The following is a 25,418-nucleotide window of genomic DNA, read 5'->3' as shown; positions in this document are numbered from 1 at the left end:
CCTCCTTATTTTTTTCTATCCACTTCCCATATATTACTTTTTCTTCCCTAATACCAACCTTGACTTCCAGAGGGAAAAATTAATGAAATTACTAAGTCTCAAAATCCTTCATTTTTTTTTTCTCCAAGGTTCAAGTTCCTCTAGAAGTTTCCCAAGTCTTATCTGTAGGAATGTTCTGTGATTCCTACCAGCTTCAGCAGGTTATGGATCTCTTTTCGAAATGTTCACCTTTAGTCTCATGGGTATGTTCATGTATCTATTTACAAAGAAATGTGTATTTTTTTCAAATGTACAAAATTTCAAAATGAGGATGTAAAGAGAATTAAAGAGTATATATGCGCATATATATGTATGTATATATGAATATATATGCAGTATCTTTCTCCCACATTACATTCCCTTAATCAGAAAATTATTCAAAAATTTTTCTCTACATACTTAAATTCATACATATACACATCTATTTAATTGATATACTTTTCTGCAACTGGGAGAATAGTGTATATATTCCTTTGTTCCATCTCATTATTTTTTTACTGCAGCGAAGCATAAAGTACCATATCACATTTAACTAGGCCCAAATTGATGGTCATGTAGAAGGTTTTCAATGAATAATCTCTTAGACACAAACAGTGCTGTGAAGAGCATTCTTGTGAAAATAGCTTTGTGCTCATGTTGGATTTTTTTTTCTTAAGGATAGATTCCTATAAGTGGAATTATTTGGACAATGACTACATATTTTCATCTTTAATTGAGATTGCCCTCCCTAAAGTGGTGCCATTTTATATTCAGATTATCAATGGAAGAAATATATTTTCTTACACTTTCACCAAAAATGCATGCAATCAACTGTTACAATGTTTATCAAACATAGGATGATATCTTGTGGATATTTTAATCCGAAATCTTTGACTTCTGGTGCATTATTCTGAGAAGTGACATGCACCTGATTTGAGTGTCTGTAATGCTAAGTTACTTTTCTTTCTCCTTTAGGCTGCATTTATCTGCTCCCTATTATTTGTATATGCTTTTGATTCCCCTCTGACTCCTAAAAGTCATGTTTTTTGGTTTTCTTTTCGGATCATTTCCTCTTTTCTATTTTCATCTTCACCTTTCTTGATAAACTGTATGGAGAGGTCTTCCTCAGGCTTGCTGGCCTCCACTTCAAGCAGCTGATTCGTTTAACATAAATAGCTGGATATTGCTTCTGGCAAGAACACAAGCTGGAGACACTCCCTGAAGGGCTGAGGAATAATCACCTCATCTTCCATTCCTCTTGCTTTTAGTTAGTTTCTTACACTTTGTTATCAAATGTTGGAAAAACTATTTTCTTCCTTATATGAAGTTGTGCTTTTGAAACTTTTCCACCACATTGCTAAGCAGAGAAAAGTGAACTTGTAAATAATGGTTTGTTTTTCTTATTCTAAACCTTTGAGTGAAATTAAAGGGATGGGAATATTTGTTGTCTTCTTTGTTAGTTCTCTTATCCTCTGACTTAGAATATCCTGGTTAAGAAGCTCTGTATTAAGTTAGATAAAAATCAAAATAATGGTTAACTCAATTCATATATGTATATATGTGTGTGTGTGTATGTGCGTGTATGTATATATGTATGTATATACACACACATACCATCAAAGTTCTCTTTAGCAATTATATGGGAATTTGGGGATAAAGTTTTAACTCTGACTCAGATACTCCCTTAAAAATCTCAGGGACTTCTAATGATCCCTGGTTCACACTTTGAGAATAAGTAATCTAGCACAATGACTCTTCATCTGTCTGAACATGAGAATCATTGGATATCCTAAGACTCAGCCCCAGATATTTGGATTCAGTTAGTTTTCAGTAGGCCTGGGTATTGATACTTCATAAAACTCCCAAGGTTATTTTAACATGCAGCCAGAGTTCAAAATCACTGCTGTAGAGTATAAAGCAGTGTTTTTCATTGAAACTCAGAATATATTTTTGGGATTGTAAAAATGCACAAATACATTTAAAATACAATAAAATTAGATATTATAATATGGGACCACATTGTGTGAATTTGGGTTATTTCATGTGAAAATTGAGCCAGACCAATTTCAAAAACTTCATATAGATACCAGAATAGTGCTATAAAATTTCATTTCATCAGATATAAACCACTAGTATTATGTATCTATCTATTAACCTATCATCTATGTGACTATGATATGTGTGTGTATATTAAACTAACAGAATAAAATATTTAAATCAAGGAGTAAGATGCTTATTCATATTTACTTTCACATACTGACATAAAATAAAATCAGTATTACAAGATGTTTCTACCTCAGTCTTAATGAAATATCCCCCTACATCTCCTGAAGCTAATTAATTTCAGAGAATAAGTCACTGTAAATATATTAAAACCGTCAGTAAAGAGGAAAGAGAACAATAGAAGGTGGTTTAGAATTTATTCATTGTGTAATAGTTTTCCCAGATCTTCAGTATGAAAGATGGGTGGAATTGTACTGGGCTCTTATTTGGTGATTTCTTCCTTATAGATCTATTGATTAGTGATCATTTCAAGAGGAAGGAAACAGGGATGAAGTTCTTGATAAAAACAAATTTTAGGTGAAAATTCTTGGAGTTAATGCTTTTGCCTTGTTACATGTGAAATATGGGCATTTGGCTGAAAGAATTAAACAGTTTATATATTTGGAATCCTCATCAATAGATCTCAATGTACTTATTTGTGAAATTATTGGTAATCCTTCAGGATTTAAAAGAAAACAGAATTTCTAATAAATTCCATTTAAGTAAGTTTAATATTAATGGATACAAATGAAGTTGAATTCTTCATTTTATTATTATTTTAATTCAAAAGATATTTAGAATGTACGATAGACCTAAAGACAAAATATGATACTTGTAACAGCTACTGACAAAAACAAGAGAAAATACTCATGATCTTGGGGTAGGCAAACATTTCATAGATTTGAAGACAAAACAAACTAATCATAATGTTTTTAAAAATGTTAACTTGGATCTTATTAAAATTAAAATTTCTAAGACACTCTTTAGTAAAACGAAAAAAGTAAGCCATGATTGGGAGGTAATATTTGCAAATGTGTGTCTAATCTAATAAAGAACTTTTTTCCAGAATATGAAAACTCAATAATAAGAAGATTAACAACTCAAAAAATGAGCACAAGATTTGATCAAACACTTCACAAAATAAGATATACAAAGGCTAATAAGTACACATGAGATTTACAACATCATTAGTCATTGGGGAAATTCAATTTAGTGCCACATGATAGACTACTTCACACCCACTGAATGGCTAAAATTAAAAAGAATAAGCAAATGTTAGAAGAATGCAACCAGAACTCTCATATGTTACTGGTAGGAATGTAAAATAGCCTGGTAGTTATAAAGTTAAGTAAATATATACCTATCATTGAATTCCGCTATTCCAATTCCAGGTATTTACCTAAGAGTAATGAAAGCATATGACTCCATACAAAGACATGCACATGAATATTCATGGCAGCTTTGTTTGCAGTAGTGCAAAACTATTGTAGCCCAAATGTCCATGAACAACTGAGTAAATAAACAAAATAGAATATTACTTACAGTATATATAACAAAATAGAATACTATTAAAAAAAGAATAACACACAACTGCATAGGTAAATATAAAAAAATTATGCTAAGTTAAAGAAGTCAGTTACAAATGAACATACCCTTTATGCTTTTCATTTAAGTAAAATTCTAGAACAGACAAAACTAGGCTATGGTTATGAGAAGTAAAATAATGGTTGCCTGGGACTGGGATCTGGAGAAAGTGGCCAAAGGAACTTCTTGGGGGTGGTGGTGGTGGTGACAGAAATATTCTATAACTTGATTATGATGATGGTCTCACGGAGATGAATTCATTTGCCAGTATGCATTGCACTTACACTTAAAATTAGTGCTTTTTGTTGTATAAATATGCTTCAGTATATAATAAACACATTAGTATAGGTGATAATTTTTACAGAAGTTTAGAGATGAGAGAGTTCATTTAGGGCTGGAGGTTTAGAACACAGAAATGGCATTTCTGTCTGAAAGCTATGAAAAGCAGCTGAAGATGCAGGAAGATCTCACTGGCTTGGGAGTCTGATAATCCAGCTTTGAGGATCCTTCCTCTCATCTAAATTTTTTTAACAGATTGTAAAGGGCTGAAAGATGTTTCTCTGCTATGCTAAAGGTCAGAGAGTAATTGGAATCCTATAAGTAGGAAACTCATTGTGTACGTTAAGCAACTTAAAAATACTTTCTATCAAGCTGAAAACATACTCCAGTGGATGCTGGAAGAATGTTTGGCACTAAGCTGCTTTGAAAAGCTATTGGGGCTTAGTCAAAATCTCGAGTATATCTGAAGATTTTTTTTCCTTTTGTCCAGAGAAAAAGCCAGAGATAGTCTAAAAGATAAATGTTAAAATGAAAAGTGATGGCCAGTGTTTTAAATTGACCTTTTCCTAAATCATGTATCACTTTTAATATAGTTCAGATATATAATTTTGTAATTGCATATTGATGTGTACTTTTATTTTTATTGCATGTTTCCCTGTTTAAAATACAAGATTCTTCAAGTTATCACAGATTTCCACAAGAAATGCTGTCACTTTTCCCTCTCCCTTTTTATTTTGAGATACTTGAGATTGACATGCAATTATAAGAAGTAATACAGGATGATACTGTTTATGCATATCCCAGTTTCTCCCAATTTTATCATCATATCACAACTGGGAAATTCACATTGATTATATCCCATTATTCAAATCCACATTGATTATATCCCATTATTCAGATTCCACCAGGCATTTATTTGTGTGTATCTGTGTGCATGTATTTAGTTCTATGCAATTTTATCACATATGTATGTTTATTTGATCAGTAGAGTCAAGATTTAGAACAGTCCCACTGTCACAAGGATCACTTATGTTGCTCTTATCTGCATCCTCTTCCCTCCCACTCACCCTTACCTCTGTTTATACCACCTAGAAACCGAGAATTGGTTCTCCTTTTCTATAATTTCATCATTTGATGAGTGTTGCAGAAATGAAATCATATAGTGTATAACTTCTTGGGAATTTTTTTAACTCAGCATACTTCTCTGGTGATTTATCCAAGTTTTTACATATTTGTAGTTTATCCTTTTTATTGCTAAGTTCTAGTCCATTGTATGTGTATATGGCTGCATCACAGTTTGTTTAACCATTCACTGGTTACAGGACATTTGGATCATTTCCAATTTGGGTCTACTGTGAATAACCCTGTTATGTGCTGTATAAACATATGTTTCCATTTGTCTGAAATAAATGTTGAAGAACAGAATTGCTTGGTTATATAGTAACTGCATGTTTAGGGTTTTGTTTTGTTTTGTTTGCTGCTTGGAATTGAACCCAGAGGCTACTGAGGCTGACTTTGAATTTGTGATCCTCCTGTCTCAGCCTTGAAAGTGTAGGCATGCACCATCATGCCAACATACTCAGTTTTTTTTTTTTTTTTTTTTGGTGTGTGGGGGGTACCAGGGATTGAACCCAGGGGTGATTAACCACTGAGCCACATCCCTTCCCTTTTTTATATTTTGTTTAGAGACAGGGTCTCACTGAGTTGCTAGGGCTTCACTAAGTTACTGAGGCTGGCTTTGAAGTCATAATCCTCCTGTCTCAGCTTCCAAACTGCCAGGATCACTGGTGTGTGCCACCACATTCAGCTTTTTTCTTAGGGGGGGAAAAAAAACAACCAAAACCCCCAAAACCTATAAAACTGTTTTCCAGTGTTGCTGTATTTCTTTACATTCTCATTAGCAATTCATGAATAATTCAAATTCTCTATATTCTTGTTGACATTTGGTATGGTCACTTATTTTTTTTTTTCATTCTGATAGGAATGTAGTGATAGCAACCTACTATTTAATTTTTATTTCCCTATTAGCTTATGAAGTTGAAAATCTTTCAGTGTGCCTATTTGTCATCTATATAACCTCATCAGTGACATATATTTCTATTCATGTAAAATTTCTAATAGGAATTTTTTTATTATTAAAAATGGAAAATCTTCATTTATTTTACGTAGTAATCCTTTGTGAGATAGGTGGCTTGTATTTTTTTTCAGTCTCGTTTCCTTTTTTAAAATCTTTTGCAGAACAAAGTTTTTAATCTTGATGAGGTCCAATTTACCAACTTTTTAAAAAATAAATTATGCCTTTGATGTCAAGTACAAGAATTCCTTGCTTAGTTCTAGTTCCTGAATATTTTCTTCTATTTTTCTAAAGAATTACTGTTTTATATTTTATATTTAAGTCCATTATCTGTTTTGAGTTAATTTTTGTATAAGATGTGAGATTTGGTTGATATTCATTTTCTTTTTGTTTATGGATACCCACTTCTCCATCACCATTTGTTCAAAATACTGTCCTTCCTCCACTGAATTACTTTTGCACCTTTGTCAAAAATCAATTGGAAAATAATCATTTGGAAATATTTGTGTGGGTGTATTTCTAGGTTTTCTCTTCTGTTCCCTTGATGTCTGCATATATTCCTCTGCCAATACCATGCAGTCTTCATTGATACTGCTGTATAGTAAGCACTTATAGCAGAGTGATTCCTCCCACTTTATATTTCTTTTTATATTATTTTAACTGTTCTAGGTTTCATGCTTTTCATATAAATTTTGGAATAAGCTCGTCAGAAAACAGACTTTTATAGAAATTGCATTAAGCCTTTAGATCAATTTGGGGAACATTGAAATTTTTACTACATTGAGTCTTCCAATCCTTGAAAATGGTATGTCTATTTATTTAGATCATCATTGGCCTCTTTCATCAGTATTTGCAATTTTCAGCCTATAAATAGTGTAAATGTTTTTGTTAAATGTATACTTAAGCATTGAATTTTCTTTTTATTGATTGTAAATGTGTTTTAATTTGGGTTTCATAGGGTCACTGTTAAAATATAGAAATTACAAAGAGTTTTGTTTTGATTTAGTATCTTGTGACATTGCTGAAATAGCTTTTTAGATGCTAGAAGTTTTAGAATTCATGAGATCTTCTAGAAAATCATGTCATTTGAAAATAGGGACAGTTTTATTTCTTCCTTTTGAAACTGTATGTCTCTTCTTTTTCTTGCCTTATTGATGTGGCTAGAACTTCTAGTACTATGTTGAATAAGACTAGTGAGAATTGAATTCTTGCCTTATTCCTTATCTTGGGAGGGCATTGTGTCTGCTGTCATGAAGAATGATACCTATAGTTTTTTGTTAATGGGCTTTATTTTTTTAGAGCAGTTTTAGGCTCACAAAAAAAATGAGTGGAAAGTACAGAAATATCCCATATACCCCATTTTCTCACACATGCATGGCTTCCCTCATTATCAACACTTCCCCATCCAGAGTGGTATATTCATGAAAATAATACAGGATTTTTAAGATTCTCTTTATAGTTCCTGTTTATTCTTAACTTGCTGAGATTTTTTTATATTATGAATGAATACTGGATTTTGTTGAATGCTTTTTCTACATTAATTGATACAATTATTTTCTTAAGCCTGACAATTCTTCCTCTTAATCCCATAAATTGGGGGCTTATTATTATGATGAGGTGTGCTGTGGAAAATGGAGTCTTAATAGAAATCCAGGTGTTATGGGATATTGGAAGAAAATAAGGTTCAAAGGAATAGATTCACAATAGTAGAAGAATTCTCTACTGTACATTAAAGTTGAGTTTCAATGGAATTAAATATGAATTCTAGTAAATAATAGCATGGAGAAAGATAAATGTACATTTAAGTTCAGGGAATATAGTACCTTTTAAGGTACAAAAGTCACTACTTTCTATGATTCACCGTGCCTGAAGTAGCCTGACCTAATTTAAGTAACTAATATTAAACAATAATACTTCTTTAGCTTTACAGAGACCCACAACCCATTCATTCTATCCAATTTTCATTATCTTTCATTCTTTACCCCCTCATGCCTTTATTTTTATTCCCACCAAGTTTTGATTCCATGACTATATTTACAGTTGCTCTCTTGCCAATATCCTTTATCTTACTTCTCCATTCTCCCTCTGTTGTGGTTACCTAAATCTGATTGAATCCAACTGTCAATTACTCCATGCCTGCACCCACATTGGCAGAGGATGGCTTCAGATAAACTTTAAATTTGTGAACATTAATATTGTATGAGTACCTAGACCCGATAATCTTAAAGCCTCAAATTTTCATTTCCTATTTACTCATCTTCTTAGATAACTATATCATATCTTTTCCCTTTTTCTTCAAACCTTTAACACCTTCTTCTCCATCTTCTTTCAGCTTATGATCTTGCTTCCTATTTTGTTGAGAAAATGAAACACTTGGAAGAGAATGTTAGCAAACACCCACTACTGCAAGTACACATTTAACCATATTTCTACTGGTTCTTACAGATGAATTGTTTATTCTCAAAACAAGACCCACCCCTTCACTTCTAGCACCAATTCCTTCACTCCCATTCTAGGCTGCAGTGTTACCAATGCTGAAGTCCGTGACACACGACATACTCACATACAACAAGTTATAGAAAAGAGTTCATCGATTACATACAGGCAGCATGGAAAAAATAAAAAGAAGCCTAGGATTCATTTGATCTGGCTCCATAAGGCTCAAGAAGCTGTCCAGGGCTGAGACATCTGAACTACATGTGCCCCACTTGTACTGCAGCTAAAGGTACCTGAAAAGTAGCCTGCTCTAGGTTGTAAACCCAAGACACAGTATGGCTAAAGGGATGGTGCTTGGAAAGACATCCTGCTTCCTGAAGAGACAAGGATGAAGTCCAGGTTATCCCTATCACTAACTCAGCATGTTCCATTCCCTAGGAGAGGGAAAGGAACAAGGCCCACACTTTATTTGAGGCAGTTCCTTCTTATCTCAAGACACTGTATTCCCAGCACGTTCTACAGTTAGTTTTTGAGAACTATAAGCAAGAAAGCAGAGAAAATCTGATGGGTCCAAGCCTATCTGGAAAGCAATCCTACAATAAATGTCCACTTCAATCTTCTAGCTGTTCAGATCAAACATCCTTGTATCAATGGATTTCTCTCATATGTGCCCCAAGTATAATCCTTCAGCAGAACCTAATTACTTCTGACTCTCTCTTGTATGGATTATTTCAATTGTCTCAAAGCTTCCCTTTTTCTTTTACCTCTTTCAGTGAATTTCTCATCAAATACACTAGAAGGACTTCTCTAAAACCCATCACAGTTCTTGTCATTCCTCAGCTCAAAATGCTCCAATGGCTTTCCATCGCTGTTCAAAGTCTTTATAACAGTTTATGAAACCTTCCACAAATAGCTCCCTGTTATTTTTTCTACCTCCTTTCTCTTTCTTCCTAACTTAGTCCACTCTGGCCACACAGGCATTCTTGCTATATCTCAAACACCAGCCACATTCCTATCTCAGGGCCTTTGTTTTTGCTGCTTTCTCTCCCCTACATATCTACATATATCACTTCCTACAGATCTTTGTTCAAATGTGAGGATTGCAACCCCTCTTCTTAGGTCCAGCACTCCCCTATCTCTTTTCTTATCCCATGTATTTTATTAGATTGTCTCCTCTATTAGATCGTAAGCTCCATGAGGTCTAGAATTTTAATCTGTTTTGTTCATTATGCTACCCAGCTGTTGCTTACTAAAGATTTGATAAATGAATGAATGAATAGATAAATAACAGGGATGACCACTTGGAAACAATTTTTGGAAGCAAAGCCCTGTGACCTAATATTTGCATTAGTAGTCATGCTGAGAAGAGATCCATATAAATGGGGAACATATCTTAATCCCTTCTCATGTACCCAGTATATCTGGAGAGCTGCAGTCCCTTGAGAGGTGAGAGGCTGATCCCAGACCTGAAGAACACTTGGGGTCCTCACCAGCACAGTGATGTGCCTTATTGAAAGCCAGCTCCACTGGATGAAGTCAAACAATATCACTCCTACCAGCTATCATACCATACCAACCACGTTTGCATATTGCATCATGAGAAGTGATGAATAACTGGGGTATGAATGATTTTCTCAAGGCCCTGAGCAGTGCAGTCTAGCTTTATGCATGCCTTTAACCATCTTTGTCAGCAGCATAGTGACCATTTTCATTGCAGTGATTATTAGGAGGAAAGCACCAGACTATTTAATAGTATGTTTATTAAGTTTCCATGTGGCAGATTGAGGCAAGAGACCTAAAATACCTCTTCAAATATAACCTAAAGTCATTATTTGTCAGAAACTTGATAGGATGGTTGTTCCAGATCTTAGGCAATCATTTGATTGTTGTTGCTGTCTTTCCACCTCACCTGTCATTACTGAAGAATGCTGGCTATTTTAATTGTAGTCAAGGTAATTTGAATTGAGATCTTCTCAAGTTTCTTTCCTTTTAACAATTTCTCACATTCCTGACAAGTGTTGTAGGAGTGGCAGGCTGTTTCATAGCCCTGACTTAATGCAGAAGATGGCTTAGAAAAGTTTTCAAATGGGGATGTTCACATCTTGTCTTTCATGTTTTGAGTAAGGAATTTGAATACTTTGGATTATAGGGCAAGAAAAATTGCTATAGGTCTGTTTATATTTAATTAATTTCAAGAGCAGTTTTACATCCTGGTCCAGAGAAGAAAGGAGGAAAGTGGTGATAAAGAAGAAGGGCCCAAACACGGGGCAGGCAGGAGACACTGCTGGGCAGTGATGAAGGTGAAGGGGGTAAGTGTGCAGTTATTCTTTTCTTCTTGGTCTCATCAGATGCTACTTGAATTATATCTCATCAGATGCTACTTGAATTATATCTCATCAGATGCTACTTGAATTATGTCATGGGGATAAGCAGGGTGAGGCAAGGTATTTTATGTTTAGAGTAGGTTCTTTCAGCAGGGTGGATGCTGCTTCCAAAAATAAATAAATGGAGGAAGGAAGGGAGACAGAAAAGGAAAGGAAATAAAAAGATGAAAGTAGTTGCAGAAGGCATTCTCAAAATATCCTCTGCTGTGTTTAAAATGGGTACATTGGCTATGCGAAAGGAAAGAAAGGTGAACGGGCAAAGCTGATGCCTACAGGGTGCCAGGAGAGTAGATACCGCCCCCCAACCACACATAAGAAATGCTTTTTTTTTTTTTTTAAAGACTGATTGACATTGCACGATTAGTATATCTTCTTTTCCACCTTACTGATGTTATTATTACTAGTTTCAACTAATATTCCCCTTTTCTGCTTGTATAACTTTAGAGCTGCACATTGGGAGCTTAACAAAGTACTGAGATGGAATTTTTTTTCCATTTAAAAAAAGATTTCAAATGCACAGAAAAGTTGCATGAGTAGTCTAGAAAGTTGATGAGGACACTTCTCCCAGAGACCTAATTCAAGTTTTGCCAATTGTTCTAATGATGTCCTCATATAGGCAAGAAGGTCCAATGTAATATCACACAATGTATTCAGTTGTCATGTTTCCTTTCCTTCTTTAGCCTAAGTTTCTCTATCTCTACTTGATTTCATGACTTTGACATTTTTGAAAGTCACTTATTTTATAGAAATTCTCTAAATTTTACTTGTGTGGTGTTTCCTCTTGATTATAACCAGGTGAATTTGGGGCTGAATATTAGAGAAGTGGTGTGTTATCATCTGTGATACTGATTAGTCTGTTTACTGACTAGTTGTGTTAAGTTTGATCACTTGATTCAGATGGTGTCTGTTAGGTTTTTCCACTATAAAGTTAACTGTTATTTTCCTTGGTAATCAAAAAAGATTTTTGTAGAAAGATACTTTGATACTACATAAAATCCTGTTCACCTTATATATACCAATAATTTTAGAATTCATTGATGTCTTACCTGAATTCCTTCTGCATTCAAAAAGAAAGGTTTTTTTTATTTCCTTCCATTTATTTATTTATTATATCAGTGCAGATTCATGGGTATCTATTTTATTCATTGCATATAATCCTCTCATTACTTACTTTATTGCTCAGATTAGTCCCTGCTTGGTCAGTGGGAGTGCCATCAAGGTGGCTACTATGTCCTTTGGTTATGTTTCCATTATTTCTCTAAGAAAGTCCTTGCTTTCTGGCAGATGGACATGTTCAAAGTTTATTTTGTTCTTTCCCTGATCACCCTTACAGTTTGGGTTTCTTATAGTGGAGAGGTGTATTTAGAAAACAAGACTTGGGCATTAAGCTTGCTCATTGCTACCTAAAGTATTGTTGTTCCCAAGTACTCTTAACGGACACACATGCACAAACACATATGCATACACACACACACACACACACACACACACACACACTCCTATATTCATTTATATGTCCTATTTATGTGTGTGTGTGTGTGTGTGAGGAGAGAGAGGCATGACTTACAATGGGAGACAGAGGGAGATGCAAGATTTACAATGGAGTTACATCCCAATAAGCCCATTGAAAATTGAAAGTATCTCAATTTGAAAATGTATTTAATACAGCTTATCTACCAAACACCATAGTTTAGCAATACAGTACACTGTACCATAGTGTATCATTGATTGTTTACCTTCATCATTGTGTGGCCAACTGGAAGCTGTGGCTAACTGGGAGATCAGCTTACTGTCCCTGTCCAGCATTGTGAAAGAGCCTTGTACCATATATCACTAGTCTGGGAAAAAGATTCAAATTCAAAATTTGAAGAGGGGTTTCTACCGAATATGCATTGGCTTTTGCACCATTGTAAAGTTGAAAAATCTCAAGTAGAACCACTGTAAGTAAAGTAGTTTCTGCATGTGTGTGTATAAACACATTTACACCCAATCTTCCAATTCTAATCCAACACCCACCAAAGGGCTTATCTGAGCCTTTCCTCTTTCTATATTCGTACCTTCTCCAGCACCAAGACACTGGACGATCTGCATGTAGCCAATCACCAGGTCTTGCTGGGCCTCCAACCGGGCCACTGGACTACTTTTGTTGCTGAAACAAAAGGCATGCAGGCAGGCATTAATATTATTTTTTAACTGAATCTTAAGCACAGGCTGGCTATCTAGGCATCGTATAAACACAGTAGTGAATAGGTAGCAGTGTTATTAAAACAGAAAAGTCATAGCATATGGGGATTTTACTGACCCAAATTCAATTTAATTAAAAATACTGAAAGTATCATATATACTGTAATGCTTTATTCCTACATCTCTATATACATATTGCTGCATATAAAAAGATACACAAAACCTGGTTTACTGCCTGTTGGGGGCACTTGTAGAATCTTTTTTTTTTTTCAGAGAAGACTTGACCATAGGTCCTTCTACCTTAGATGCTCACTTCAGAATACAAATCCTCTATCGAGTATGACAATATATGGCCTAAATTGTCTCTGCACTAGGCAAATTCTCCTTCTAGACCACAACACTTTGTTTTCAAAATTAAAGCTGAGAGGATTGAAAATTGGTTCTAGAACATACTTACTATTGGCTTATTTTAGGGAAAAATGATATCCTTTTTGTTAGTTTATCCCCTTTAAAATGTAGAGAAAAATGCTTTCAGTTACTAGCGGAGTGCCAAGTTGATAGGCTAGAGACAGGGAAGGGTAGAGTCTGAAGAAAGGACTAATTCCAAAAGAGTGGCCTAGTAGAAAACTTCCCAGAGACCAAGCTGAAGGGCACCCTTTCCAGGCATGCAGGCTCCAAAAGTGCTGGACAGGGAGGAAAGGAAGAGAGAAGGCCAAAGAAATTGATGACAACTATTATCAAATGGAGCATTATGCATTCAACAAACATTTACGAAGGTCTCCGTATAGCTGTCCCTTCACATCAGTGAGAGATTGTTTCTAGGACTCCCTATTGATGATCAAATGGATGCATGTCCAAACCCCTTATATAAAATGGCATAGTATTTGTAAATAACCCATGGGTTATTACAAATAACCCATAGTATTTGTAAATAACACATCCTTCTATATACTTTAAATCATCTCTTGATTACTTATAATGCCTAATTCAATGGTAAACACCATGCAAATAATTGTTACATGTATTGTTTAGGGAATAATAACAAGATTAATGGCTGTGTAGGTTCAGCAGAGACACATTTTGTTTCCGAATCTTTGTGATCCATCTGCCTGTGAGGAGTCCACATTTGCAGAGGGCTAAGAGTATGTCCCCGTGACTTGGCTTGCTTTATGGATACATAAATGAATGTACATTTCCTGCCCAGAAGAATCTTTTATTTTAGTAGAAGTCAGTCATGCCAACAGTTACAATCCTGGTATAAATTCTGATAGCAGTTGCTCAATTACTTTCCATAAGGTTTGGGTCAATTGATAATTAAAGTTGGAAAGTGATTTTTTTTTTTTTTTGAGGATACCAGAGATTGAACTCAGGGACACTCAACCACTGAGCCATATCCCCTATTTTGTATTTTATTTAGAGACAGGGTCTCACTGAGTTGCTTAGTGCCTTGACATTGCTGAGGCTGGCTTTGAAATCATGATCCTCCTGTCTCAGCCTCCTAGGCCACTGGGCTTATTGGCATGTGCCTGGCTTGGAAAGTGATTTTTAAATACTACTTTTAAACCCCCATTCATACAATATTTTGTGCATCTGAAAGACAAAATTTAAGAAAGAATTTAGGATCTATCTAAGGTTTGTCCCCTCCATTTTCCCCTTCTCTTTTGGGTTTTCCAAGGAAGTTGATACAAATTTCCCTAGAAAAAGTCAGAAAGCACACTCGCTGCCTTTGTGTAGACCTTGCAGGTACCAAATCAGACTCAAAAGTATATGAAAAATGCTTTTGGTTGAATTGCGGTTAACTTGTTATTTTTTTTTACTGTTTACTAACTACACACTTTTGGAACAGCTACTGGGTCAATGAAAGCTATTCAGTTTGGGGTAGGGTTGTCCAAACTTCACAAAATTAGGTGGTCATTTCATAGCAAATTTCTCTGCAGGAGACTACCTGGCTGCAGAAACTTATTTTGAAAATTGGGAAGCAATATAGATTACTCTTAAATGGTTAAAAAAAAAAAAAAGCAATGCTGTCTATGATACTTGCTGCAGAAATGTGGCTTTTAAAAAATTGGTTCTTTTTAGTTAAATATGACAGTATAATCTATTTTGACATATTATACTAGTATGGAATATATCCTATGCTAATTAGGGCCCCCGTCTTACAGATGTACATGATAAGACTCACACAGGAAGTTATGCCAGATTCATTCCACTGTTACCTAGTCCTATACCCACTCCCTTCCCTTAATTCCCATTTGCTGACTCTGCTGAACTTCAATTCCTCTCCTCCAATTACCTTATTATGGATTAGATTCCACATATCAGAGAAAACACTCACCTTTGATTTGGGGGAGATTGTCTTAAAAAAATGCAGCTTTTAAAAGTGGGATTTGACTCTTTCCCTTTATACTTATGCATTGTTTATTAGTGAGCTCTGTCTCAGAGCCACCAGCAGACCCTCTTGTGCTGCTAAAATGCTTTCAATTCTCTCAGTTTGTGAGCAAAAAAAGGTGTTAGAAAAGCAAATAAATCCTGATGATGGTCTGCATATTACCTCTGCAAGTAATTCCTTGGGCAACACTAATACATGAAAGCAGGAGGATAATTTAGAATGATTTTCTTTTTAAACCCATTGCTTGGGGACTGAAACATTCCAAGCTCCTTATCATGATGTTACTGTATGAATCACTATTTTTAAAAATTTTCTTTTGTACTTAGATTTGGTTCTGTCTCTTCAGTTTGGACTCCCAAGAAGGAACTGGAGAATGTCACACTTTAGGGAATATTTTGTGCAGTCGGTTCACTAGGGGACACCCAGGGTTGATCCTTTTTGGATGTGTGGGAACAGAAAGTGGGTGAGAATCAGCAGAGCAGAAGCTCCCTTCGCAGGAGGGCAGCAGCAGGCAAAAACTGATGGAGTAAGCCTGAGGTCCACACCACAATTCGTTCTCCTGTTTTAATGCAATTTCATTCCACTAGCTAATACATACAAGGTGTTTCAGGAGCATTAACATTTTGAGCCTTAGGCAATCAGATCTGAGGGCTCATTTTGTTCAATTCATAATGTGGATTATATTTCATAATGTTGCTAAGACTTGATTATTTGCATAACCTGGAAGGTATAGCTCTTGCTTGGAACATTTAAAAATGAAGTGCTATAGAATGCTGCGCATTAAACAGAGAGCTACTGTAGGTAACTCTCATAGAAATAAAGAAATGATCCTATAATAGCAATACTAGAATTATATATTGGGATGATTATCACATCAGCAGTTTAATTTGACCATCTTAGCAAGCACTGAAAATGAAGAAGTGCCACAAGGAACTATTTGTGCATTTTATTAGACTTCAGGTTAGCACAGTGACATGTAAAACATCTTTATTCAGACTATATGGAAACATATATATCCCTTGCCCTTACCTATTTAGACCTATATTTTTGTTTATAGATATAGGTATATAAAGATACATACACACCCAAGTAAGACACATTGATCATGGAAAGTGTTTGTGACCATTAATGTTAACTTGTGGACATGCATTGATTTAAAACACATCCTTTACTTTAAATAGCTTTGATTTTCTGTCTAGAAAACAAAAGAGAATCTTAAGAGCCATCACTTACTAAGTTTGCCTAGTTGAATGTTAGCACTTATAGAATAAAGCAATAAATGATTCTTCAAAACTGAAAATGAAATTCTCAGAAATGTCAAGAAAATATTTTGTGCAGTCTCACTTTAAGAGGCACTGAGAAGAGATGATAAAAGCCTTTTGACATTAAAGGAAAAGGCTGTTGGTATATAATGTAACTCAATTAATTAGGATCTGCTTAATTTGGAGTCTGTAACAGAGTAAAGATGAAATGTATTTTGCTTCTTGGAGCTTCTTTAAAAAAATAACTCCTTATATTTAAGAAGAGTATAATAATAATGAGAAGAGGGTAAAGTTAGTTCATTATTGGAGTTTTATGTTGAATGAACGGTGCACTTAATTGCATCTGAATCAGCTCCCATACCTCCAGCAATGTACACATGGCCAAGGGGTTTTCTGGAGGACATTGCACAGAAGTTTATTTAGTTTAAACAGATGGAAGGTGCCCATAGCTTTACTATTAAAGCCGAAGTTGAAGCATGAGGGGAAAGGGCCAAAACTTTTTATAGTTCCTAGGCAGGAGAGAGTTCTTTCACTAGTGTTCTTTTTTTCTTTCCTTAAATTTCTTTTAGGTTAAGCTCTAAGAACAAGGACTTGTTCAATGATAGCCATGCAAAGGTTAAATGGAGGGCTACACTAAATGTTGCCATTCTGAGGCCTCTTTTAATTCGCTCCTGAACCAAATCTGTGAGAAACGAAATCTGTGTCAGAATGTCAAGGAGAGATTCAAATATCAAAGGATGTGAAAATTAACAATTGAAATGCATTTCCTGACTTGGAAAGCACAATGTATTAGTTTCAGAGACAAGGTACAAGGCTCACTCAAGTTAAGAATGACTGGGGAGTTAAATCCGAAGGTTTCTGCAGCATTACTGGTAGTATTTGACAGCCCTGGGTCTATAATCGGATTTTGGCAAGTCTATAAGAATGCTTAAAATTTTTTGATTATTGCTCCTGTGCTTCCAGCATAGATAATGAACAGTTTATGACATTAGGGTTGTAGGTCAAATCCGAGGCCTTATTGCACATCCAGGGAAAATGACTTTTTGAATAACACATGGTACAACCTTCAACTCTTAATAGGGCAGGAGGAGATCAGATAGGAACACTTCCTATTCAAAATGACCAGATTACATACGATTTCCACTTGTTCTGAAAAGACCCCATAGATGCAATTTCAAAATTTATTTCACCACCATGATTCAAAAAGCAACATGTTCTGGTAAAACCATTCTTTTTTTATCTGGCAATATAAAAGATTATTATAACACCTATAATATATGGAGAATGTTAGAGAAAACACACCACATTTCCTTTGTTTCTCACTGAAAAAGAGATGTTTCAACACACTGTACTGACTTTTTTCTTATTCCCTTATAGCCGAAGCATAATTTTAAAATTAACTGAGTGAGGCAATTCAGTGAAATTCAGTCTGATGTTAGAAGTAAGCTGCATATGAGACTAAATCAGCTATGGGAGCTTTTTCTAAAATAGGATTAAGCAGCGTTTCAAATCACCTAGCATCAATTCTCATGAGACACTATTGTAGAAACAATGATACTGAGTTAAGAAAACATTTTTCTTACAGAAAAATCACAAGTCAGAGCTTGCCACTTATGTTATCCAAGACAAGTTTGGTGATTATCCTGTAAATGAACATCGATTTTTGTGTAGACTCCAATATTTCCAATCTCTGAGAAATTGTTCTGGTGCCCTGAATGGTCAATTGCAGAATTATGGCAAATATCTTCTGGTGAAGTGGCTGCTTCTCTGGGAAAACAAAGAAATTGCCTCACACCAGAGTTTTTCCATGCTACTTTCTAAGATCAGCTTTAACACAGTAGAGGGGAAAAAAATCCCCAAATCTCAAAACCCTGAAGTAAAAATTTTGTTACTGGCTAACCCACAAGGTGGCACTAAAGAGAAAAGTGCCAAAAATGAAGATCACAAGCAAGTTACGTATTACATCAGTTTTCTTATAAGAATGGAACCTATTTTATGAAGGGATCATCCACATTTTAATATGCTAGCCATTCTAGTCACCTTCAGATTCACTGCTTTTCCCCCTACAGACTACAGAAAGTTTCTTTCAATGAAGCAGCTGCTTGTTTTCAAAAGAGTTGGTGATTTGATCTGTTTTTAGTGTAGTAATTTTATAGGTAGGTTTTCCTTTCTTTTCTTTTCTTCCAGATACAGATTCTTATTGACATCACTGGTTATAAACTATGATCTCTTATTTTTTGTATAGGACTCATCAGCACTTCCTTTTCTTCATATACAAGTAAAAGAAAGCTACAACATATTTAACTTTGTATTATTTATAGTACAATAATATATTTGGACTTTGAGTATTTGAAGTAATATCATATAACTTCCTAAACAACGGAGACAAGAGCTTTTTAGTTGATGTCTAATTGCTATAATTTCAAGAATCATTCTAGATCCTCACACCTATACTTCCCTTAACTTCAAAGGCCCTTGGAGAGTCCTTTCTGAGCCTATACATTTAGTGTGAAAGGGGAAGTGCTCTCAGAAAAGCCTGTTGGAAGGAAGAAAATGGTGGGATGCTGGCATAGCCTTAAAAAAAATTACACACACACACATACACACACACACACACACACATACACATAATACCTGTATTTTATTTTTTTATATGTGGGGCTGAGGATTGAACCCAGTGCCTCCCACCTGCTAGGTGAGCACTCTACTGCTGAGCCACAACACCAGGCCCTAGCTTTGGTTTTTAATGCTGAAATGCAAGAGGTATGGAGGATCCTTATAAGTGACCGGAGGGTGGAAGAAACTAGGTCTTCTTCTAGCCATTATCACTGAATAAGCAAGGGGAAGCGATGGACCAGAAAGAGTCTATTTAGTTCCTGACTTAGAAGGTGCCTTATTTTTGTATAAGCCTAAACTTAAAATGTGATACATCTTTTTACTTAGTTTTTACTTAGTTTCAAAGTACTAATTTAGTGAGGTTTAAAAACAAATGCAATTTGAATTTTATTACTATTGTGTATTATTTTTATATGTATGCATAGGTCTAAATCTGCGCATATATTTTGTGAGATATTTTTCTAATGGAAAATGTTTCTCATTTGGAAAGAAATGAATGCAACTTTGATCAGAATACTGACTCAGCAAACCTACATATTAGAGATTATATGTTATTAAAAATAAGAAAACACAGCTGAGCCTGGTGGTACATGCCTATAATCTCAAGGTCAGCCTCAGCAACTTAGTGAGGCCCTAAGCAACTTGGTGTGAACTTGTCTTAAAATAAAAAATAAAAAGTGCTGGGAATATAGCTTAGTGGTAAAGTGCTCCTGGACTCAATTCCTAGTATCAACAAAACAAAACAACAACAAAAAGACCCAATAAACCAAAATAGTTCAAAGTTACCTTTTAAAAACTCATATACAAGCATATGATAATTATTATAATATTAATGTGATATGGCAATATTAATTATTAATATGGCAATATTAATAATATTTCATTATCTAAAGGAGAAAAACTTGACCATATTGCCCCTAATTTCTTTATCAACCTCCTTCAAATGATCACTTGCTACTCAAATTCAAGAAAATGCTATAATTACCTTGCTTAAAGAGCAATAGTGATATATATTATATATAAAATTTTTATATGGAGACTTTATATATAAACATAATATCTATACTATATATCAATATGAATACATAATCAATATGAATATCTATATATTATATGTATTTTATATATCTATATACATGTGTGTATCTGGAGTAATGGATGATTCTAAGAGACAAACTATACGTTTTGTTATTATATGAAACAGGAATAAATTATTTGAAAAGAGAAAAAATGTGGATTAGAAAGTACATGTGGAAGAAATAAAACAGGATTTTTCATGTCTTATGTGATTTTACATTAATATCTATGGAATTGTGCTTTGGAAGCAGACACTTTCTATGGTTTGAAAGAGGTGATCATGTAATTTTGAGCTAGCAAATAAGCCTGAGGTGGAATGTATATTTTTTGATGTGTTCAAGAGGTAAGATTTCTAAGGCATGTAAATTGCTTGTTCTGCAGTATAAAAATAAGCTGCAGTCAACTCATTCAACTACTTAGTTCTCAATCCAGGGTGAATAATGCTGCCCCCTTTTCTTTCTATCATTACTTTATAAAATTATTACTCTTCTCAGGGTCATACTACATTATTATTTATTCATTAATTTCATTTAACCAATACTCTGTGTGTGGGATGTGCTAGGCACTAGGCACTGCAATGTGGGCTGAGACCAGGGTTTGGTTGTGTGCTATATCCCTACCATCGAGCCTGGCACTGACTTCATAATTTATGTAGCCAATATCAATTATGCAACTGGGTAGTTTACATTTGGCTCACCTTTCAGGAAATAATATGACATAATATTTAAGTGTACAGGTGATGGAGAAACTCTGCCTGGTGTTGAATTCCAATTCTGCCATCTACTAATTAAATGACCCTGAGCTAGATGTTTAATCTCTCTGAGCCTCAGTTTTCTCACTTGTCAAATGGAAGAAATAACAGCATTGACCTCATCCTGGTTATTTCCATGATTAAATAAGATTAAACACCTAAATCCGTGGTACCAGTTAAGACCTTTAACATTAGCTATCATCATCATCATCATCATCATCATCGTCATCATCATCTCATCCTGCCATATTCTAGAAACATGATTTCAGCAACTTAAATTCATGGTAATATAGTTGTATATTTACTATTTCCATTTCTTGAGCTAGTAGATAAATTGACTAGTTCAATGGAAACATCTCTGGAAAGTTTTAAATGGTTTCTTTTCTCTTTGTAGACTTTGGTGTATCTTATCTTTGCAGCTTTCATGAATAAACTATAAACATTTCCATAATACATACTTGGCTTTTTATGGAGCTTTCTTATAGAGGTCATAAACCAAAGAGCCCAGTGTGAACTCTGAAGAGTTTAAATCTAGCATTAGAACTCCCCCAAAGGGGGAAAAAAAAAAAACAACTTGGATCCGAATACTCTCCTCTCTGGATATGACATTTAGTGCTAGAATTGGGACTTATATCCTGGATTATTTGGTCATGCTTTCTCTTACTTTTGCTATCCAGAGAGGCCCCTTTATGCTGTGAGACTTGTTTTTCTTCCTAAAAGCATAATTGTAAGATTTTCCTAGGATTAATAACATGAAGTAATATATTAATGCAATTAATATAATAATAATGAAATATATAAATAATAATTAAATTTAAATGCAATTTCTATTCAGATTAATCTTTTTGAATGAACAGAAGTCAGACAACTGACAGTTAAATCAAGGTGCTAATTTTAGTTGGCAAACGATGGACATCATGAAATAGCACTATATCAATTATAGCTAATTTTAAACAATTCTCTCTCCATTTCAAGATCTTAAGGAATGTTCTCTCTGGAAGGGTGTCTTGAATGAAACCTCTCCTCAACAACAATGACAGATGTGGAGGAAGAGAAAAAGTGTTACAAAATTTTGAAAATGCAATATAACAATATTAATAGTTTTCAGTAATGTGAACTTCCCCAAACTAAAATTGTCATCAAATTATCCCTATTTCAAATTTCAAACTGCTTCTTTGCTATTGCCACATGGAGGCACCACTTTAGCTGGTAAAAAGAGACTTCCACCATCTATTGTCAGCTTTGGTCTTCAATTGTGTGAAGTCTTCAAAAACATGTCTATCATAAAACACACCAGCCCTGTTGGGACTGCCAGAATAGTAAGTTTGTTTGTTTGTTTGTTTACTTGCCCATATACCTTTTCTAGTACAGTGTATTTTCATATTCTCCTTATCCAGTACAGTTTTAGTTTTGAACTGAATTTTTTCTTGCTTTTCATGGAAAAGATTAAAAATCCTGGGAAAGGATAAAAAAGGATGGCAACTATGTTTCTGAATTTCTTTCACAGAATTTGAGAGCTGGAAGAGACCTCCAAGGTTACCGCGGTTCCTTGACATTAACACATCAAAAAATTGAGTCTATTAAGTAAGTGGGTGAGGATAATGTAAGGAGGTGAGGGCAGAGCAGGATCTAGTTCTTTCTTCTGAGCCAAGCTGTGTTTGGATATGAAGTGCTAATCACACTTGAAGGAACTGAGTACACAGGACCTTCAAGTAGTGCTTGTATTCACAAACCAATGTGTAAAGAAAGAAAGAAGCAGTTCAAGTAAAAATAGTGAAAAGACTCTGGAATCAGCACATTCATGGATGATAGTTCATTTTGATTATTTACAGGACCAAGGTGGAGATTAATTATAATCAACTTATTTGGCCTCATGAATATTAAACATGCAGATTGTATTCACTTTTACAAGTCCCTCAATCAAATCAAATTAAATTATTTTAATGACATTTATTCATTAGAGAAAATAATCATAAAATTCTCCCACCAAATAAACGTTTGTAACAGAAGGATCAGGCACCTGGCTTATTTCGTCGTTTAGAGCACTTCATGGTTCCAGCTTTGGAGAAGTCAAGCCTTTCTCTAACCCAGTGAATTACAACACTGAAGGCAACTTTAAATGGAATATCAGTGAATAATTCCTTTAATGTTTTTATTAGATACACGATCTGAAATTCTCTATCTCCCCGCCCCCTTTGGGGCGTTTAACATTAGGATGAACATTTTCTAGGAAAATAATATTAAAATTTTATTTGACCCAAGTGCTTGCTTCACAGGGAAAGGGGGGATATATACTTTTGGAAACTGAAAAAAACAAAAACTCACTGGGAACCTTTTGTAATATTGATAAGAGAATAAGAAATATTTCCCTACTTGACCATGATACTGAGTTTATTGGGTAAAGTTGCATTTAAGGGGAATCAATAAGCTAATAAGTTGTGTCCACTTTTATGTTAATAAACTTGTGTCTGCTCCATTTGGGTCTCAAAAACAATCCACTTACTAATTTAATCAGTCAATAGAATCTTTACTAATTGGTAAATATTATTTAATTCTGAAATATTTGAGCAATGCCTTGTAGTAATTTTCAGAAGCACATAAACATATTGATAAGATATAAAGAAAAAGCCTTTGTTGACTCTTGAATAATATGATTTTATACAGAAAGGGCCTTAAAGATCCCTTAGTGGGTAACTTCATTTAACCAGTGTGGTTCCCAGACCCTTGGAGGCGTTTGCAGACACCCCTGATAACCAAATGCACTGAATCTATGATTCTTAGATCAGTAATCCTGAATTACCCAATTAAAGCTCTGAAGTCATAGAAGACTGGTGATCTCCCAAGGATCTTAGGGCTCCTTTGGCTTGCCACAGTGTATTTCCTAATTCTGTGAAAACAATCTAATGAACCCTAATTACTCAACTCCTAAAATGCATACAGCCAGATACATATGGACAGCAAGAGCACAGACATTTAAAAACAGAGAAGAAAAAAGTAACTTGAACAGAATGTGGCATTTCCCTTGGTCTGTTGCTAACGGCCCACATACAACATGCTTAAAAAAACCCACCCTGGCACTTATTTTCATCATCACTTAAAAATGATTCAAATGGACATTTAGAATGTGTGGTATTGAACATGTATCCCATCTGGGGATAAAGGGAAGAGAGCTTCCTCAAGCAGCGCTGTGCTTTCTGTGGTTACTAGGCTAAAGTTGACGAGTATTTGGTCTCCTCTTATTGGCCATGCTTCTGAAGCCAAACACAATATTTTAATTGGACCTTTTCAGTACTCCAAAGCCAGTAGCAGTCAACATTTGTTTTTGTAAGGGAAATAATGATAGACATGACTTTTTAAATGCCATCAAGATTTAGAGACGTGAAAGAAATGGAAACATGAATGACTACATTTTCTTTATATTTGCATTTTATTTTTGACTCTGATGCCAATCACACTTTGTTAAAAATTAGCTGTCACCTTTGGGGTGGCTATTTTCTGAATATTGTTCATTAGAGTTCTTCACACAAATTTTGAGGGTTGGGTATCCCGTGTACTCATGACTACTCTTTACTATAATTCAAACTCCAATAAACTCAGAGATGAGTCCATAGCCAGCCAACCGGCTTAAACCTGTTTTGATGATTCCTGCGGTCACCAAACACTTTCTATTGGTAATAGTTTTTTTTTTAAACAAAGTTTAAACAATTTTCATGATAACACCAGAAAGCTTCAAAAAAGTAATTGTGACTAGGACATAAACAATTGACCAATCAGAATGTATTTGTTTATTGTTTTGCTAAGTCCAAAGTCATGGGGCTCATATTCCCAGTTTTTATCAGATTTTTTTTTTGGGGGGAGGGAGGGTTCCTGAATGTAAACATCGTATTTTAATCATTTTTCCATTCTAAAAATAGAAATTCTCCTATAGGGAATATGTCTCTTTGGTCTTTACTTCCAGAGGATTTTAGTGCTTCATTGGTAGCCATTATTTACTACACACCTGGACACATCACACAGTATAATATATGTAGCCAGGCTTTGGAGAATTTATTTCAATTTACATACAATCCTCCAAATCCTCTGGTGAGCTTGATGTGAAATCTTACACTGCCGAGTCTCCCCAGCAGGATCTTCTTTGCTCTTGATGTTAATAGCCAAAGGCTCCAACGGTCCCTCTGGGGAGCCGCAGTAGGGCTAAGGAGTCAGGAAGAGGGGTGACTGCGGGGCTTGTTGCGCTGAAGATTTACAATGTACTTCTTGCAGGCGGCTCAGCAACCCCCTCTGTGGCAGTGGGTGTCTGGTGTGACAGAGCGGAGAAAAG

Source organism: Urocitellus parryii, chromosome 5 (assembly GCF_045843805.1).
Source record: "Urocitellus parryii isolate mUroPar1 chromosome 5, mUroPar1.hap1, whole genome shotgun sequence".
Lineage (NCBI taxonomy): Eukaryota > Metazoa > Chordata > Mammalia > Rodentia > Sciuridae > Urocitellus > Urocitellus parryii.
The sequence above is the reverse complement of the archived record's forward strand: the minus strand, read 5'-3'. Positions refer to the sequence as shown.